The sequence below is a fragment of the Sarcophilus harrisii genome, chromosome 1 (genome assembly GCF_902635505.1).
Source record: "Sarcophilus harrisii chromosome 1, mSarHar1.11, whole genome shotgun sequence".
NCBI classification, from domain to species: domain Eukaryota; kingdom Metazoa; phylum Chordata; class Mammalia; order Dasyuromorphia; family Dasyuridae; genus Sarcophilus; species Sarcophilus harrisii.
Window position 1 is genome coordinate 244,319,960 of NC_045426.1, and position 19,651 is coordinate 244,339,610.

General features: G+C 39.0%; 1 protein-coding gene across 6 annotated transcripts in view; it reads left to right on the plus strand.

Moving 5' to 3' along the window:
* SPIN1 (spindlin 1) overlaps positions 1–19,651 on the plus strand; it is a 219,385-nt gene that overhangs the window by 99,441 nt on the left and 100,293 nt on the right. Inside the window, exon 1 of one of the 6 annotated variants that reach the window (XM_031939193.1) lies at positions 18,262–18,280. The exons of 2 other annotated variants lie outside the window; for them this stretch is intronic. The gene's annotated coding sequence lies outside the window, so the exon portion shown is untranslated. Of the gene's footprint in view, positions 1–18,261; positions 18,281–18,384; positions 18,519–18,633; positions 18,970–19,651 lie in introns of those variants that run through there. 3 more of the 6 variants (XM_031939180.1, XM_003761251.4, XM_031939161.1) reach the window with 3 other exon arrangements.

Here is a 19,651-nt window from a genome sequence, read left to right on the forward strand (position 1 = left end):
ATTTAGAAAAAAATACAGTGTGGAAATTGTTTCAGGTACATGACACTGGTGTAATTGATAGCATTAGATCTATGCAGCAGAAACCATTACCAACACTGGTTGAGGTGAGACAGATACTCCTGAGCTACAGAGATGAATATAATACATATAGCTCAGCAACAAGCTCTAGGCTTTGGGAATACAAGAGCAAAGCAGGACAACAGCATCACCTGTCATGGGCCATAGTAACAGAACCTGAGACAATCAGGTAAAAAATGGAGCAGTGTTCAATTCTATTCTCTGTGAGAAACAACCTGGGAACGAACACCTGCACACTTTGGCCATTCATGTAAACTGTGTAGAGGCTTACAAGAAAATAGAGGCAAGAGGTTCTAATGAAGCTCCAGGACCCTCAACTGTTCACTCTCTATTATGAATTCTAAGGGATTTGACTTTGGGGATTCCCTAATACCAGAAGAGTGGAAGGCTAGGTTGAGGTTGCAATTCAGAAAGAGAATGGGTATGTACTCATTTCATGAATGGGATGTAGGATGTGTTCTAATCCACAAAATCTTAACTTATAAGTTCTTGACCAGAAAAGATTTTGGGAGGATTCCCCTGCCCATGATAAAAGACATCAAATTATTTCAAAGAAATGGTAGTTAAAGGCATCATCACAGAATCTAGTAGCTATTATGCATCACCCACAGTACTGATGCCTAAGAAAAATGGAATGGTATGGATGTATATTAATTACCAAACTTTGAACAAAAAGACTAAAGTGGACCAGTACATGATGCCAAGAGTTAAAGGTTTTCCTAATTATCTGCTAGGCAGCAAATGGTTTTAGTCTTGGACTTATGTAGTGTATATAACCAGATTGCTATTTCTGAGGAAGACAAGGATAAAACTCATCATTCCAGGAACTCACAAGATGGAAAACTAACTTATATAAAGTAATTGAGAGGTGGAACCAAGATAGCAGAGTAAAGATAGGAATTCACTCATGCTCTTCTCCAAACCTCTCCAAATACTTTTAAATTATGACACTAAACAAGTTATTGAGTGTCAGAAACCACAAAAAAAAAAAAAAAAAAAAAAGTGGAGTAATTTTACAACCACTTAGAAAGTCGGTAGGAAAGATCTATTGCACCAGGTTGGGACTGAAGCATATTCTCAGCACAGGCCAGGCCAGCACAGTTCTGGCCCAGCAAACCAGAAACAGGACTTGGAGCCACTGAATTAGAGGAAGCAAAGATGGCAATACAGACCTCTCAACCCACAGAATCCAAGGACAATTTGGAAGGTTGTCAGGAAAGTTTTGTTGCACAAGCCTGTAAGGGAAGAACTAGGTAACCCGGAGTTGGCTTTGGGAATCTAGTGGTATTAGAAGAGGTAGCAGCAGCAGCAGCAGCTTCTAGAGATCTCAGTCCATAGGTAAGGTGATTGAATAGCTGGTCAGAATGAGATTACAGGGGCCTCTTGGCTAGCTCTAGACAGAACTCTTGTGTTTTAGTCATTGAGATCCAGGTTGCAATGTTGGATCACAGTACAAGTATCCTAGAAGGATCTCTGAAAATAGCTGCACAAAACCTTTAAAGCTTAGGACATTGTGAATCTTCAATCCTGGAAAAAGAACCCTACTTAACCAAAGAGTTAAAAGCCAAGTAACAGACTGGAGAAATGAGCAAAAAACAGAAAAGGATTCTTACCATAGAAAGTTACTATGGGACAAGGAAGATCACAATACACACCCAGAAGATAACAAAATCAAAACTCCTACATTCAAAGCCTCCAAGAAAAATAAGAATTGGACTCAGATCATGGAAGAGCTCAAGAGGGATTTTGAAAATCAAGTTAGAGAGAAAGAGAAAAAAAAAATGGAAAGAGAAATAGGAGTGATTCAAAAGGAAATACAAAAAGCTAACAAGAAGAATGTCTTAAAAAAGCAAAATTGGCAAATGGGAAAGGAGGTCAAAAGCTCATTAAGGAAAAGTATAATTGATCAACTGGAAGGTAATGACTTTATGAGAAGTCAAGAAATGATAAAATAAAACCAAGAGTGAAAAAATAGAAAACACTGTGAAATATCTTATTGAAAAAACACCTGACTTGCAAAATAGAATGAGGAGAGATAATTTTAAAATTATTGGCTTACCTGAAAGTCATGATAAAAAAAAGAGATTCAATATCATCTTTCAAGAAATTATCAAGGAAAACTTGAAAGTAAATTAGAAATAGAAAAAAATCTACTGATCCTCTCCTGAAAAAAATCCCAAGATGAAAACTCCCAGGAATATTATAGCCAAATTCCAAAACTCCCAGGTCAAAGACAAAATATTGCAAGCATCCAAAAAAAAATAATTCAATGAAATGATCCAACCATTTTGGAGAACAATTTGAAACTATGCCCAAAGGAATATAAAACTGTGTATACTCTTTGGTCCAGCAGTGTCTCTACTGGTCTGCATCCCAAAGAGATCATAAAAGAAGGAAACAAACTCACACGTGCCAAAATGTTTGTAGCAGCCCTTTCTGTAGTGGCAAGGAATTGGAAATTGAAGGGATACCATCGATTGGAGAATAGCTGAATGTTATGGTACGTGAAATATTGTTCTGTAAGAAATGATGAGCAGGCTGCTTTCAGAAAAGCTTGAAAACACATGAACTGATACTAAGTGAAGTAAGAAGAATTAATTGAGGGGATGCCCATCAATTAAGGATTGGCTGAATAAATTGTGATGTGTGATTATGATAATTACTATTCTTCTGTAAGAAATGATGAGCAAGATGCTCTCAGAAAAACCTGGAAAATCCTCCATGATCTCATGTAAAGTGAAAAGTACTGTGTACAAACTAATAGTAATGTTGTGGGATGATTAGCTGTGAAAGTTGTTGCTATTCTCAGCAAAACAATGATCCAAAACTATTCTGAAGAACTCATGAGAAAACTGCTATCCATATCCAAAGAACTAATTATGTCTAAATAGAGATTGAAATATACTTTTTTTTTTCCATTTCCATTCTCTCTCTTTTTTTAAATTTAATAACCTTTTATTTACAGGTTATATGCATGGGTAACTTTACAGCATTAACAATTGCCAAACCTCTTGTTCCGATTTTTCACCTCTTACCCCCCATCCCCTCCCCCAGATGGCAGGATGACCAGTAGATGTTAAATATAGTAAAATTTAAATTAGATACATAATAATTATACATGACCAAACCGTTATTTTGCTGTACAAAAAGAATCAGACTCTGAAATATTGTAAAATTAGCTTGTGAAGGAAATCAAAAATGCAGGTGGGCATAAATATAGGGATTGGGAGTTCAATGTAATGGTTTTTAGTCATCCTCCCAGAGTTCTTTTTCTGGGCATAGCTAGTTCAGTTCATTACTGCTCCATTAGAAATGATTTGGTTGATCTCGTTGCTGAGGATGGCCTGATCCATCAGAACTGGTCATCATCTAGTATTGTTGTTGAAGTATATAATGATCTCCTGGTCTTGCTCATTTCACTCAGCATCAGTTCGTGTAAGTCTCTCCAGGCCTTTCTGAAATCATCCTGTTGGTCATTTCTTACAGAACAATAATATTTCATAATATTCATATACCACAGTTTATTCAGCCATTCTCCAACTGATGGGCACCACTCAGTTTCCAGTTTCTAGCCACTACAAAGAGGACTGCCACAAACATTCGTGCACATACGGGTCCCTTTCCCTTCTTTATAATCTCTTTGGGATATAATCCCAGTAGTAACACTGCTGGATCAAAGGGTATGCACAGTTTGATAACTTTTTTTTTTTTTTATACATGACCAAACTGTTATTTTGCTGTACAAAAAGAATCAGACTGTGAAATATTGTACAATTAGCTTGTGAAGGAAATCAAAAATGCAGGTGTGCATAAATATAGGGATTGGGAATTCAATGTAATGGTTTTTAGTCATCTCCCAGAGTTCTTTCTCTGGGCATAGCTGGTTCAGTTCATTACTGCTCCATTGGAAATGATTTGGTTGATCTCATTGCTGAGGATGGCCAGGTCCATCAGAACTGGTCATCATATAGTATTGTTGTTGAAGTATATAATGATCTCCTGGTCCTGCTCATTTCACTCAGCATCAGTTCGTGTAAGTCTCTCCAGGCCTTTCTGAAATCATCCTGTTGGTCATTTCTTACAGAACAGTAATATTCCATAATTTTCATATACCACAATTTATTCAGCCATTCTCCAACTGATGGACATCCATTCAGTTTCCAGTTTCTAGCCACTACAAAAAGGGCTGCCACAAACATTCGTGCACATACAGGTCCCTTTCCCTTCTTTATAATCTCTTTGGGATATAATCCCAGTAGTAACACTGCTGGATCAAAGGGTATGCACAGTTTGATAACTTTTTGAGCATAGTTCCAAACTACTCTCCAAAATGGTTGGATTCGTTCACAACTCCACCAACAATGCATCAATGTCCCAGTTTTCCCACATCCCCTCCAACAATCATCATTATTTTTTCCTGTCATCTTAGCCAATCTGACAGGTGTGTAGTGGTATCTTAGAGTTGTCTTAATTTGCATTTCTCTGAAATAATGACTTGGAGCATCTTTTCATATGACTAGAAATAGTTTCAATTTCTTCATCTGAGAATTGTCTGTTCATATCCTTTGACCATTTTTCAACTGGAGAATGGCTTGATTTTTTTTATAAATTAGAGTTAATTTTCTATATATTTTGGAAATGAGGCCTTTATCAGAACCTTTGACTGTAAAAATATTTTCCCAGTTTATTGCTTCCCTTCTAATCTTGTCTGCATTAGTTTTGTTTGTACAAAAACTTTTCAGTTTGGTATAATCGAAATTTTCTATTTTGTGATCAGTAATGGTCTCTAGTTCTTCTTTGGTCATAAAGTCCTTCCCCTTCCACAGGTCTGAGAGGTAAACTATCCTGTGTTCCTCTAATTTATTAATAATTTCATTCTTTATGCCTAGGTCATGAACCCATTTTGATCTTATCTTGGTGTACGGTTTTAAGTGTGGATCAATGCCTAGTTTCTGCCATATTGGAAATATACTTTTTTTAAAACTTTATTTTTCTTGAAGGCTTTTTTTGAGTGGGAAGGGGGGCGGGGCGGAGATCTGCTTTCTTTTGCAACATGACTTTTATAGAAATATTAGCATTACTTTACATGAGACTTCTCAGGATAGGGGTGAGAAGGGAGAAAGGGAGAGAATCTTCAAGTTACAGTTTTAAAAATAAATGTGAAAAAATTATTGAGAGACTGAGTGATTTGCCTATTTCATAAAATAGGTCCAGGAACTGAAGGGAACCTTATAGAGGACATTCACTACAATCATCTATTATACACAGGAAACTTAGTTGTACTTTTTAATGAGCAGGTGGAGAGAAATAATGGACACTTACATAGGAAGAGGTTGAGAAAAAGAGATTATACACAAACTGAACAAAAATTTTCTAACCCAGATAAAGGCACTAAAAGTGATGCATACAATAAATGAAATGATTATTAGGACAGGAAAATTAAACCTAAGGCGACTCCTTTCTTAACAAAAACAGTTATAGAGACCGATAGGGTATGGATTCAACCCGCTTGAAATATTGATACCTAACCTGGAATGGTTGCTAGTCCAGGCATAGACACATAAGTCTTCAATGATCTTGATGGTCAGTTCATACCAACTATTAGTTAGGATATGGGAATTAAGATTTCCGTCACAGACAAGAGAACTAGCCTTATTAGACCTGGCGCTAGGCTAAATTATGATGTAACCTGTAAACTTGAAGATATAGTCACATGTCTCTAGATAATACTGAGATAGTTTATGTGAAAGGGATAGTTGTCTGTATTTACTACTGTACATATGAATTACTGCCTGTTTGAGAATATTTGTTTTTATTGTGGTGTTGACTATGTTTTATATTTATACAATAGTAATGTCTGTTGATCTGAGCATTAGTTGTTCCTTATAGTTAAATTACATTATATATAGGCCTATTATCTTTGCAGCTAAATAGCTTTACTTTGTTAGTTAGCCATGATAATTACTTTTGATTATTTGGTGTTTATTCTGGATACATCTGTACTTCTGAAATGTGCATGTGTTACATATTTTGCATGTAGGAATTTTTTTTTCCCTGTAGTATCTTCAGAGGTGATCTCCATATACTGCCATGTCTATTGCAGGTATTGTTAATGAGCATTTGTTTTATTTCACTTTCAATGGTAATAAAGGTTGGTTATATGGGACATCAGAAAAGTTATTCTTTTTTTTTTTCATTTTCAAAATATATACATGGATAATTTTCAACATTTACCCCTATGGGGACAGCTAGGTGGTACAGTGGATAGAGCACCAGCCCTGAAATCAGAAGGACCTGAGTTCAAATTTGGCCTCAGACACTTAACACTTTTTAGCTGTGTGGCCTTGGGCAAGTCACTTAACCCCAGTTGCCTCAGGGAGAAAAAATCATAGACATTTACCCCTATAAAACCCTGTGTTCTAATTTTTTCCCTCTCTTCCTCTCCCCTCCTCCCCCAGTCAACAAGTGATCCAATATATATTAAACATCTGCATTTCCTTTATACATATTTCCACAAATATCATGCTGCATAAGAAAAATCAGATCAAAAAGGAAAAAAAATAAGAAAACAAAATGCAAACAAACAATAAAAAAAATGAAAGTTCTATGTTGTGGTCCACATTCAATTCCCTCTGTCCCCTCTCTGGGTGCAGATGGCTTTCTTCATCACAAGATTATTGGAATTGGTCTGAATTACCTCATTGTTGACGAGAGCCATGTCTATCAGAATTAATCATTGTATAATCTTGATGTTGCCATGTATAATGATGATCTGGTTCTGTTCATTTTACTCAGGATTAGTTCATGTAAGTCTCTCCAGGCCTCTCTGAAATGATCCTGCTGATCATTTCTTAAAGAACAATAATATTACATAGCATTCATATACCATATCTTATTCAGCCATTCTCTGATAGGCATCCACCCAGTCAGAAAAATTATTGTTTTAAAACACTGATGTTTTTATTTATGCTGCACATGCATGAGTTCTGAACTTGCCCTAGATGATTTTTGCAAGGGAACTCAAATTGCTTCAGACCAAGGTAGAAATTTAACCTTTATCCCAAAGCCCATTGATATGGGACTTTCTCCTTATTGATGAAGATGAAAGTTCTGTCCTGACCTTGGTGTAGAGTGAAGTGGGATTGGTGAAAGTTCTAGCCTTCTATAGTCTTTTGAAACTCATCAAGGTTCAAATCTTCTTTGGGATTCCTCAAACTTCCAGTCAATTCAGGAGCTTGTGACTTCTAGCTTCAAGAATGAAGATGAAAGAGATTAATCCCCAACTTTTGTAAAGGAAAAAACTAGAAAGACATGAGAAAAATTAGCAGTCTCCATCAAGTCCCTATGTGCAGCTTGTTCCCCAAGAGATTGACATTTCACCTTGGGATGAAAGATAGTCTTAGCTGAATTATTTCACTATCAATGAGAGACCTCCTTCATTCTGTATCATGATATATATTCTATGTAGACCTCTTCTTATTTCTCTTTTGCTATGATTTGGGTTTATGTATTTCTTTGCTATTCACCATGTATGTTCATTGGGGAGCCAGTATTTAGTTGAAAAAGCATATAGAGCTTAGGGTCTTCCTTTCCCTCAGAAATGAGAAAGCAGTAAGTTAGATTGAACCCGATTGTATCACCAAGACTGATATTTAAGGGACAGAAAGATATAATTCTAGCTTGGTATCTCCTCTCTCTAAAGAGAGCAAAGTGGCCTCTGGACCCAACCTCTTATTCTCCTTGTTTGTGGGAATGAAAGTCTCTTTTGGAAATGGGTGGAAAAAGAAGAGGTAAGAGGAGTCCATTCTACTTCTCTTGGAGCCAGCCCCCTCATCATATATAGTTCTCACTACACAATGAGGCCCAACTTATACAATCACCCACACACACACAGAGTTGTTTCAATTACATCTGACTTTCTTGTGACCCAATTTTGAATTTTTCTTAGCAAAGATTGAAATGGTTTGCAATTTCTTTCTTAGTTCATTTTTATAGATAAGGAACTGAGACAGAGTTAAGTGGTTTGCCCAGGATCACACAGCTGGTGTCTGAGGCCAGATTTGAACACCTGACTCCAGAGCCACTGGCACTCTACCTACTGCCCCTCTACTTTATATTTATGGTGTAAATTTATATATTTATTGTATTTCTTTTCTTCCCTTAGAATTTAAGTTTCTTGTCAGTAATTCCATTCTTTATATTTATACCCACAGTGTCTAGCACATAATCAATTAACATGTATTAACTACTGTGTGCCAGGCATTGCGATAGGCACTAAGAAAACAAATATAAAGAATGAACAGTTCCTTTAAACAAGCTTTGAGTAAAATAGAGGTGAAGGGGGGAGGAGACAAGTATGTCTGTCTGCCTGTCTATCTAAAGCCTAAACATAAAGGCAATACGCATGTGTATGTACATTTCAATTAAAAGCAGTCTTTATTCGGGTTAGACTTGCCGATTATGGTCTCTATTCTGTCTTGGGCCCCCTTTTCTTCTCAATTTACACTATCTTGGTAATCTTATTACCCCCATGCATTGGATTAGTATTTCTATATAGATGATTCCCAAATCTATTTATCCAGTCTTAACTTCTCCTTACTTCTAGTATCAAACAACTAGTAGTTTATTGGATGTCCTGAACTGGATATGCTGGAAATACTTTGAACTCATGTCCATTAAAAAACACAGCAACAACAAAAACTCCCCTCACCTCCCTAACCTTCCCTTCTTCTGAATTTCTCAGTTATTTTTGAGGGCATCACCATTTTCTTAGTCAGGTTTGCAATTTTAGTATCATTCTGTATTCCTCAGTCACATTCATACCATACATACAATATGTTCCCAAATCTTGTCATTTTTATCTTTATATTTCTCATATAATTTCCCTTCTTTCCACTTGCATGGCCACCACCACCCTGTTATAAATCCTCATCACTTCACACCTTTACTTTGAAATAATTTGTTATTTTTCTCTAATTCAATTCCCTCCCACTCTAATTCATCCTCTACTCAGCTTCCAAAATAATTTTCCTTAAGAATAGGTCTGCCTCAGTCATCTCCTTATTCCATAAATTTTAGTGGCTTCCTGTTACTTCCAGGCTCAAATCTAAATAATTTGGCTTTTAAAGCCTTTTATAATCCGGGCCCTTCTAACTTTCCAGGCTTCTTTATACTCTTTACATTCTAAGATATAGAAATCCTGGTTTTCTTGCTGTTCCTTGTACATGATAGTCCTAGCCAGTTTTCAAGTCAGTGCCTTTTCAATGGCTATCCCTCATACCTGCAATGTACTTTTTGTTCACCATGGCCTCCTGTTTTTTTAGGATTCAGTTCAATGTCTTACCTTCCCCTGAGGTGCTTTTCTTCTTTGATACTACTTCCTATTACATATATATTTATTTTGTGTGTGTATGTATATATCTCATGTAGGTATCAATATGTATTGTTATTTGTCCTTTCTGGAAGAGGACCATGACATGCAAATGAATTGGATTTCAGTGAGGGAGAGCTGGGTGAGGTCACCTGCCTCACTTTCCCCTCCAGAGCCATCTGGGTCCAGAGTCCAGATATAGATCAGGTCAACTGGAGATGGCCCTGGGTGCAATGGGATAGCTTGGTATTTTTAAACTAAGGTCTGTACCAGGTCTCAGTTTGACTGAGACCACATCCATTCAGTGATTAAGGCTGCACTCATTCTGTGGCAATTGAAGCAAAGAATTTCCTCATTCACTTAATCCAAAAAAATCTAAATAAATAAATGAATGAATGAATAAATGAATGAGGGGGAAGACCCTCAGGGTTTCTGGTATGTATATAGTAGGCTTGCATATTGCCTTGCATTAGAAGACAAAATTAGGGAGACCATGATTATTTTGTTTTGTTTTGAAAAAGTGCTTGTAATGTAGTAAGCCCTTACATGCTTGCTTTTGTTCATGATGATGATGATGATGATGAGGGAGATGATGATGTAATTTGAGAGAGAGGACATCAGCAAATGGGGACTTCAGGAAAAGTTTCAGGTGCGAGATGGAATCAGAAATGCATCTTAGAAGCAGAAAGAACTCTCTGAAGTAGTTACAGAGATTATGAATTCCAGAAATGGGGGACAGCTAGTACAAAGATTCAGAGAGGGGAGATGTCAGTGAGAAACAAAGGCCCATTTGGCTGGTTCTGAGAGTATGGGGTAGGGTGTAATAATCTACTGAAAGTGGAAAACAGAGAACAAACTTGTGAAAACCTTTTAAAACTAAACAATGGAGTTTATATTTTATCCTAGAGTCAGCAGGAAGCCATTGTAATTCCTTTTGCAGCTAGGTAGATAGAACATTGGGAAGGCAGGAAGACCTGAGTTCACATGTGGGCCTCAGATACTTACTAGGTGTGACCCTGAGCAATCCATTTCATTTTCCTTTGCCTTAGTTTCTTCAATTGTGAAAAGCAGATAATAGCATCTATCTTCACGGTTATCGGGAAGATCAAATGAGAAAATATTTACAAAGCACATAGCACAGAATGTTTGGCACTATCAAAATACTTATTCCTTTCCCTTTCTCTTCCTTTTCTTAAGCTGAGGGGTCTTATGGTCAGATCTGAACTTTAAAAACTTAAAAAAAACCCTGAACTTTAAAGTTTAAAACTTTAAAAAAATTAATTTGGCAAAAGCATTTAGAATAGACTAGAGTCAACAGAGACTTGAGGGAGGGAGGCTATTGCAAAAATCTAGGCAATACATGATGAAGGCCTGAACTAATGTGGTAGATTGTTGTGCCACAGTTCTCTTTTATTGTTCTGGCTCAGTTTCTAATATCTCGCTGGGGCCTCCAAATGTAATGCCAGAGAAACTGAGGCAACTGAGATTAGAGAATTTTTAATATTTTATTTGAAAGGTAGAGATTTACTGGGACCAAATAGATCCATGGTTTGGTCCCAGGGTTGAATGAGACTATTGTCTCCAAGAATCCAGCATCTAGCATCCAATGTGAGTTCTCAATGACATATTTATACACAGTAGTTAAACAAAGGCAGGGAAGTGGAGTCCAAAGAGGGAATCTCCAGGCAGGAACCATCAATTTGGTTCTGACAGGTTGCAGCGGAGGGCGGGGGGAGGGGGTAGGTAAGAAAGTGTCTGGCTAGAGACAGAAATCTGGACTCCCCCTTTTTGAGTTTACACATTGACAATTTATAATCTCTGAATTATACCAGTCTTAATGTACTGGAGGCAGGTATTGCAAGTAAGGGAATTGAGGCAGAACAATTAAGGAAACTGAAGCAGGACAAATTAGGGAAACTGAGGCAGAAAAATTTAGAGAAGCTGAGTCAGGACAATTAGGGAAACTGAGTCAGGACAATAAAGGAGAACTGTGGCACAACAAGATGTGTGAGTGAAGAAAAAGTTAGATATATGAAATGTGAAGGTAGAAATGACAGAAATTAAAAACCAATTAGAAATGTGATGTTAAGGAGAGTGATGTGGACATTACTGAAATGGCATGCGATTAACTTTCAAACTAAGTTATTGAATCTTGATTTTTACAATCTCAGGAGTTTGCTAAATGAAAAGTATGATACTTAGCTTTGAAAAACTCCCTAAAACTTATCTCTTGTCACCTGTATCTTGCTTTAATTATTTGTACCAAACATCACTTTTATCTTTTTAAGATTTCTTAATTGTTTTTTTCTTTATTTTTATGTATTTTTATACTTTGTAGCAAGCAGCTGCAAAACTCCAGATTGTCCCAAATCAAATTAAAATGGAGAAGTGAAAATGTTTAGCATAAATAGAAATACAATACAACAAAGATAATGTTAATTTATGGTTTTCTAGTTCAAGATATGCCTATAAGAATTTGTTTCTATTTGAGTCTGACACATTGGTAAAGCCAATCAATAGAGCAAGGCCTTCCTTTTTTTTTTTTTTCCTTCCCTTGTATTGAAAGTAAAAAAATCTATTGACTAGAGACTGAGACTGTAGTATCTCTTAAGTACCAGTCAATAAGCCTATGTTAAGAGCCAATTGTAATTGAGGCATTGTGTTAAGCTGAGAATCAAATACAGTAAGAGGCTAATAATATAAATTGGGAAATAATAAGCAAATAAATATGTACAGAAAAGTGATAAACAGGATAAATAGGAAATAAGCAATAGAGGAAAGACAGTAAATTAAAAATTAAAAGACTGTAATTAAAAAGTATTGTGGAAAATCCTGAGAAAATGGGATTTTAGTTAGAAATTAGAACAAATCAGGAAAGCCAGAAGTCAGAGAAGATGTAGAACATTTTAGGCATAGTGCAGTTAGAGAAAATGCCTGGCGCTAGGAATAAAGTGCCTTGTTCATAGATCAAGAAGGCAGTATCAATGGACTGAAAGAAGGGAGTAAAGTATAAGAAGACTCAAGCTGGGGAGGAAGGCTAGGTTATAAAAGTCTTTAGACACCATCCAGAAGATTTTGTATTTGACTCCAGAGGTGACACTCAAGATTGTTGAGTAGGGAAGTACCATGGTGAGATATACACTTTAGGATAATATTTTTGGTGACTAAATGGAGGATGGATTTTGGAGTGGGAGAGACTTAAGGCTGGCAAAAGTAGATTATTGCAATAGTCCAGGGATTAGATAATGAGGGCCCATGCCAGAGTAGTGGCAGTCTTAGAGGAGAGTGAGCATATTTTCTCAATATTGCTAAGTGAAATAGGCAACAAATTGACTATGGAAGGTTACAGAAGGAGCTAAGGATGACACCTCAGTTGCAAGTTTAGAGGGTTGTGCCCTTGACAATAACGGGGAAGTTTGGAGAAGAGAAAGCTTAGGAAGAAAGATAATGAATTAACTTCTAGACATGTTCAGCTGAAGATATTTGTCTACTAGATAATCAGTTCTACAAGTCTGACAAGCAATTGGAAATGTGAAATTGAAGATTAACAGAGAAGTAAGGAATAATTTAAGAATCATCACTGTAGGGATGATAATTAAATCCATGGGAGCTGATAAGACCAAGTGAAGTAGTATAGAAGGAGAACAGAAAATGGCCAGAGCTCTGTGGGATTAGAGAGCATGGGCTAGATGAGACTTCATCAGAGACCAAGAAGAAGCAGTCCGATAGATAGGGGAACCAGGAAGGAGTGGTGTCCTGAAAACCTAGGAAGAAATGAGTATCAAGAGATAATGACTTAGCTGTACCAGATCTAAAACTTTATTATAAAGCAGCAATCATGAAATCCATTTGGTACTAACTAAGAAATAAACTAGTTGATTAGTGGAATAGGTTAGGTTTACAAGACAAAATAGTCAATAACCATAGCAATCTAGTGTTTGACAAATCCAGGGACCCCAGATTTTGGGATAAGAATTCACTATTGGACAAAAACTGCTGGGAAAATTGGAAACTAATATGGCAGAAACTAAGCATTGACCCACACTTAACATTGTATACCAAGATAAGGTTCATGATCTAGGCATAAAGAATGAGATTATAAATAAATTAGATCATAGGATAGTTTACTTCTCACACCTGTGGAGGAGGAAGGAACTTGTGACCAAAGAAGAACTAGAGATTGTAGTGTTCTCTTCCTTTGTATAATATGATGGTTCTCTGGGAGTAGGTTTCTTGGGGAGATTCTGAAGCCAGTCTTAGTATCAGTTCAGATCAATAATCGCTTCAAATGCAGCCAGGAGTTAAAATCCAAATCTTTATTGTCTCTTCCAAAATAGCCCAGTTAGCTTTTTTTGGTTCTGAGAGCTCTCATTGCTATTCTTTTGCCTTTACCAGCTTCTGCCTCTAGCTCAACTCCGACTCCTGGCAATCTTCCGAAGTGACTGACTCCACTGATTCAGCTCCTTTTTATGCTCTTTTAGAAGTATAAACTCAAAGGTTGACTCCTCCTCCAAGAATGGGATTATGGAAGGTGTAATTTGTGAATCTCCCGGACTTGTGAACTCTATGTGAGCTCTAATGTGTAAACTCTCTTAAAGGTGTGAGCTCTAATGTGTGAACCAATAAACATTGTTTCTATCAATTCCATTGAGTTAACACTAGGATTCTAATAAGAGATCATTTTTTATCACAAAATACAAAATTTTGATTATATCAAATTGAAAAGCTTTTGTACAAACAAAACTAATGAAGACAAGATTAGAAAGGAAGCAATAAACTGGGAAAACATTTTTACATTCAAAGGTTCTGATAAAGGCCTTATTTCCAAAATATATATAGAATTGACTCATTTATAAGAAATCAAGCCATTCTCTATTTGATAAATGGTCAAAGGATATGAACAATTTTCAGATGAAAAAATTGAAACTATTTCTAGTCATATTAAAAGGTTCTTCAAATCACTATTGATAGAGAAATGCAAATTAAGACAACTTTGAGATATCACTACACACCCCTCAGATTGGCTAAAATGACAGGAAAAGATAATGACGGATGTTGGAGGGTATGTGGGACAACTGGAACACTTATACTTCGTTGGTGGAACTGCTCTGGAGAGCAATTTGGAACTATGCTCAAAAAGTTATCACACTGTGCATACCCTTCGATCCAGCAGTATTATTACTGGGCTTATATCCCAAAGAGATCTTAAAAGAGGGAAAGGGACCCACATGTGCAAAAATGGTTGTGGCAGCCCTTTTTATAGTGGCTAGAAACTGAAAATTGAAAGGATGTCCATCAACTGGAGAATAGCTGAATAAATTATAGTATATGAATCTTATGGAATATTATTGTTCTGTAAGAAATAACCAGGATGATTTCAGAGACCTGGAGAGACTTACATGAACTGAGGGTAAGTGAAATAAGCAGAACCAGGAGACCATTATACATGGCAACAACATATACAATGATCAACTCTGATGGATGTGCTTCTCATCAACAATAAGATGATTCAAACCAGTTTCACTTGTTCAGTGATGAAGAGAGCCATCTACATCAAAGAGAGGACCGTGGGAGCTGAGTGTGGACCACAATTTAGCATTTTCACTCTTTCTGTTATTATTTGCTTGCATTTATGTTTTCCTTCTCAGTTTTTTTTCTTTCTATCTAGATCCGATTTTTCTTATGCAGCAAGATAACTGTATAAATATTTATACATATATTGGATTTAACATATTTAAATGTATTAAATTACCTGCCATCTAGAGGAGATGGAGGGGGGAAAGAGGAGAAAAGTTGGAACAGAAGGTTTTTGCAAGGGTCAATGTTGAAAAATTGCCCATGCATATATTTTGTAAATAAAAAGTCATAATAAAAAAAAAAAAAAAGAAAGAAAGAAAAAAAAGAGATGACTGTCAATGGCTGCAGGGAGGTAAAGAAGAATGAGGACTAAGAAAAGAACACTGCATTTTGCCACTTAGAGATAACTGGTAACTTTGGAGAAAATAGTTTCAGTGGAATGATGAGATCTGAAGCAGATGTGAAGGGTTAGTTAATTGAGTGAGTAAAAAGGAAGAGGAGGCATTTATTGTAGAAGGCCTTCTCAAGGAATTTACCCACATTAGACATTTAGGTTGAAAATTATCAGGATGAAAGGTTCAAATGAGAATTTTTTGAAGATGAGAGCTAAGCATTTTTGTAGACAGTAGAGAAACAGTTAATGAACAAGGAAAAACTGGAGACAAGAAAGAGTAGAGATGTCAGAGGGGGTCAGTCTCTTGTAGAAGAAAGGATGAAATGGGGTTGCTTGTATAGGTAGAATATTTGTCTTGGTAATAAAGTCATTTTCTTATGTGAGACAAGGGTGGAAAATGACATAATGACAAAAGATATCTGCGTGAGGAGATGAGGAAAAAGGGAGGAGCTCTTTGTGAATGGTCTCAAATTTTTTTTCTTAAAAAAAGTCTAAATTCTCAGCTGAGAATGTGGGGGGAAGGGAAGCCATGGGAAGTTTAAGGAGGGATGAAAAGTTTTGAATAGCTGCTATAGAGAATGGATAGTGAATTGATATTAGGAGATGTGAAAGATCATCTAGTGAGGGCTCACAACTGATGTTGTATAATTTGTGTAATTAAGGTTGTGATTGCAAGACTGTGTGTGTGTGTGTCTGTGTGTGTTCATGTGTGTGAAGATAGCAGATGGTAGGAGTGGTTTCAGGTTGGGACTTGGCAGGGCTCAATCAGAGATATGATAAGGGGTCTAGGGACTCCAGAGAAGAGGATTGTGTAAAGTTAAACTGGTACACTAATGGATCAAGATGAGTAAAAGATAGAATGGCTGTACAGGGTTGGTGGCCTGTACACCCTGAGACAGCTGAAAGGTCAAGAGACTGTAGGTCATGATGTGGATTGAGTAGAGTTTGGAAAGGGAAGACAAAGGGAGAAGTAGAAAACGAAAATATTATAATTAGATAAGGAAATTTTGGAATTCTTGAAAATGGAACATTTGTGGTTGATGGTAAGATCAAAAGAATGACTATATTTGCATTTAGCTGAGGTGAAGTGAATAGGTCATAGGAAGTTGGAAGACAGGTATTTAGTGGTTAGGAGGGTGGAGGGGTCAATATGCATGTTGAAGTCCCTCAGTATGAGAGCAGGATTTGGGCAAGAAAAAAATTATAAGCCAGGTCCTGAGCATATTGAAGAATGAAAAGGAGAGTAAACTGGAGGGCTATAGACAACAACTTTTTAAATTGGATGCTAGATATGGATTGCATGAACCTCAAAGTAGCAGAGTATACTGGATGAAGGAAATGGGAGACAATGTTAGTGGAAATTAGGTGAAAGGAGTATTCCAATTCTATCTTGCATGAGAAAAATGAGTGAAAATTAGGCAAGTACTGGAAAGGATGAGGGGTGGGGGGGAGGCGGGCATGTTATTGGTAGAATACTAGGGAGGCCATGTTATTGGTAGGGTACTAGCTTTCCCACAAATCAAAAATGATGGAAGGAATGGGACAGGAAAAGAATGAAGGGATTTTTCCCCCCTATGGAATAGGTATTCTAGGAGGAGGAATAGCACAGGTAGAAAAGTGGGTAGCACTGAGTTGAGACTTTTAGGGAAGAAAGAATTAGGTGGGAAATGAGGAAAGAGGTCTGGATAAAGACCTACAGGGATTCAGAATCAGAGACCACAACATTACAAAGCTGGGATACTGTCAGGATGGCTCAGTCTTAAACAGAAATAGGAACGCTTGGAAGACTGGAAGGTTTAGGGGAAAAGTTTTAGACATAATGAGTTTCAGATGTCTCCAGAACATACAGTTTGAAATGTCCAATAGGCATTGAGGCAGGACTGAAATTCAGAGGACATGGAACTTAATATAAAATGAGTTATACAGATAAGATATCTGCATAGAGTTGATAATTACACCATTGAAAGCTGATGGGGTTACCAAAAAAAGAAACACAAGAGGGAGGAGAGAATAAGAACTATTTATTTGACCGATATGATACTGTTATAGTAATAGCATAATAGTCATAAAAAATGATAACAAACCTAAGATGTGTTTTACTGGTCTAATGCTTTCAGGATTGATCTTAAAGCCAGAGATTGCTTCAGTAAAAAAAGCAAACAAAAACCTCCCTCTGCTTGATGTGAACACACTTCCAAAACTGTAGAGGAGAGGGAGTGTGTGACCCGGTTGGGAAGAAAATGTTTTAGTGAACACCTTAAAATAGAATAGTTGGAGAAGGTCTACCTTAGTGGCAACGATAGCTTAGAAGACCTACCTCAGCAACGAGGTATTTCGTAGATTAAAATCCTCTAAGAACGAAGTTTAAATTGAGTGGAACAGAGCAGATCTGTTCTCTGCCATCCGAGATTCATCTTTTTTGCCTCTTACTGTCCTAGCCAGTTTCATAAATGCAATTACCTTTGTATTCTGATTTGGTGGAGGTTTTTATGCGAACTACAACAATAGAGCTCTGCAATTTTTAAAATTCTGGTTTTAAAGAGATCATTCGCAAATCGTCTTCAGACTAGCCAAGAGATTTTAGGAAAATCTGCCAAGGCAATTCCTTCACCTTTTAAAGAAAATGTAAAACCCCGGAGCATGAATGACATTCCTCCAGCTCTCCGCAGCGATGCCACTCCTCCCCCATCTCTTTCAGTTTCCCTCTAATTCCTTCGGCCACTCCCTCCTCCCACCAGGTAGCAAGGGCATGGAAGAAAAAAAAAAAAAAATCTTGCTGCTTTCTCTTTGCGGCTGCGCAGTTCGATCCCGGCCAGACTGGCGAGGCTGTTGGTTTCCTACGCTCTCCCTGTCGCATTTCGGTGGGCTGAATGCGCCTGCGCTCTAGGAGGCTGGCGACTGGGGAGGGAAGGGGGAGGGGAGCTGTGTGTGGGAAGTAGAAGGTGGGGGAGGGGAAGCTGGGTGTCTGGCTTTGGTTTTTGGGAAAGGGAGGAGGGGCCGTGGGTATGGGTGAGCGTGTTTTGAACAGCTCGATGCGGGCGGCTCACTATTTGGCAGGAAGGTGAGGCCTCTATCCTGGCAGGGACGCCAGAGCGAAGAGTAAGACACGGAAGGAGGGGAGGAGGAGAAGGAGGAAAAGGAGGGAGGAGGAGGAGGAGGAGGAGGAGGAGGAGGAGGAGGAGGGGGGGGGGGGGGGGGGGGATCCAAATGTGGCAGAGAAGCCGCCGTGGAGACGGAGGCGGAGGGGGGGCGAGAAGCGAGCTGGAGCCGCCGCCACCATCGCCGCCGCCGCGGACAGGCAGCAGCAGCAGCAGGAACAGCAGCGGCTAAGAGGCTGAGTTGGGAAGTTTGAGCCCTGGGAGCAGGGGTGGGTAAGGGCAGCGGCGGCGGCGGCGTCCGGGGGCGCAGGCGGGAAGCCCCCCCAAACCGCCCCTGGGCAGCCTCGGGGGGGCAGTTTGTAAAGCTGCAGCCGCTCCTAGCCCGGCTCTTCCCGCACCGAGGACGGAGACCCAACTCGCGGGACTCGCTCCTCCAGCCCGCACCGGCTCAGGTAAGAAAGGAGGCGGCCTCGGGGGAGGGCGGGAGCTAGCCGGGGTGGAGACCGCAGCAGCCCCGGGGGCTGCTCCCTCGTAGCCTGGGGAACAGTTCCGGAGGGAGCGGCGGCGGCGGCGGCGCGTTGTTGTTCAGCCTCCAGTGCCCGGAGGGAGGCGCTGTCCTGTCTCCTCCACCCCCACCCCCTCCGCCTCAGGGACCTCTCTGCCCAGCCGCCGCCTCTGTTCTCCAGTTCGGTGCTCCGAAGCACTCCCCCTCCCCCCTCGTCCGGGTCTAGGTTCTTTGTCCCACACACTCCGCCCCAAATCCTTCTTCACTTTCCTCCCCTTACCTGTATCCCGCCAGCTCCCCCTTGTGGCGATGCTCTAGTTCCCCTAGTCTTAGGCCCCCCGAGCCCTGCGGAGGATTGGTTTGGACTGGGGGAGGGGACTTGTTTTGAAGAGTCTGTGTTTGTCGTCTTCTCTTTATCCCGAAATTCGGGACCGGGGGGAAGGGGTGTGGGGATTTGTTTTGGGGGGGGGGGGCAATTAGATCCGGCAGAGTGGGGCTGCATTGCAGCAGGGGCGGAGTGTTGTGCGTTGTCGGAGCTGTGGCGTCGGTGCTAGTGAGGGGTTGAGACTGGAGAGGGAGCTGGTGTTGACGCTGCTCCCGACTCTGGAGTTCACACACACTGATTGCGA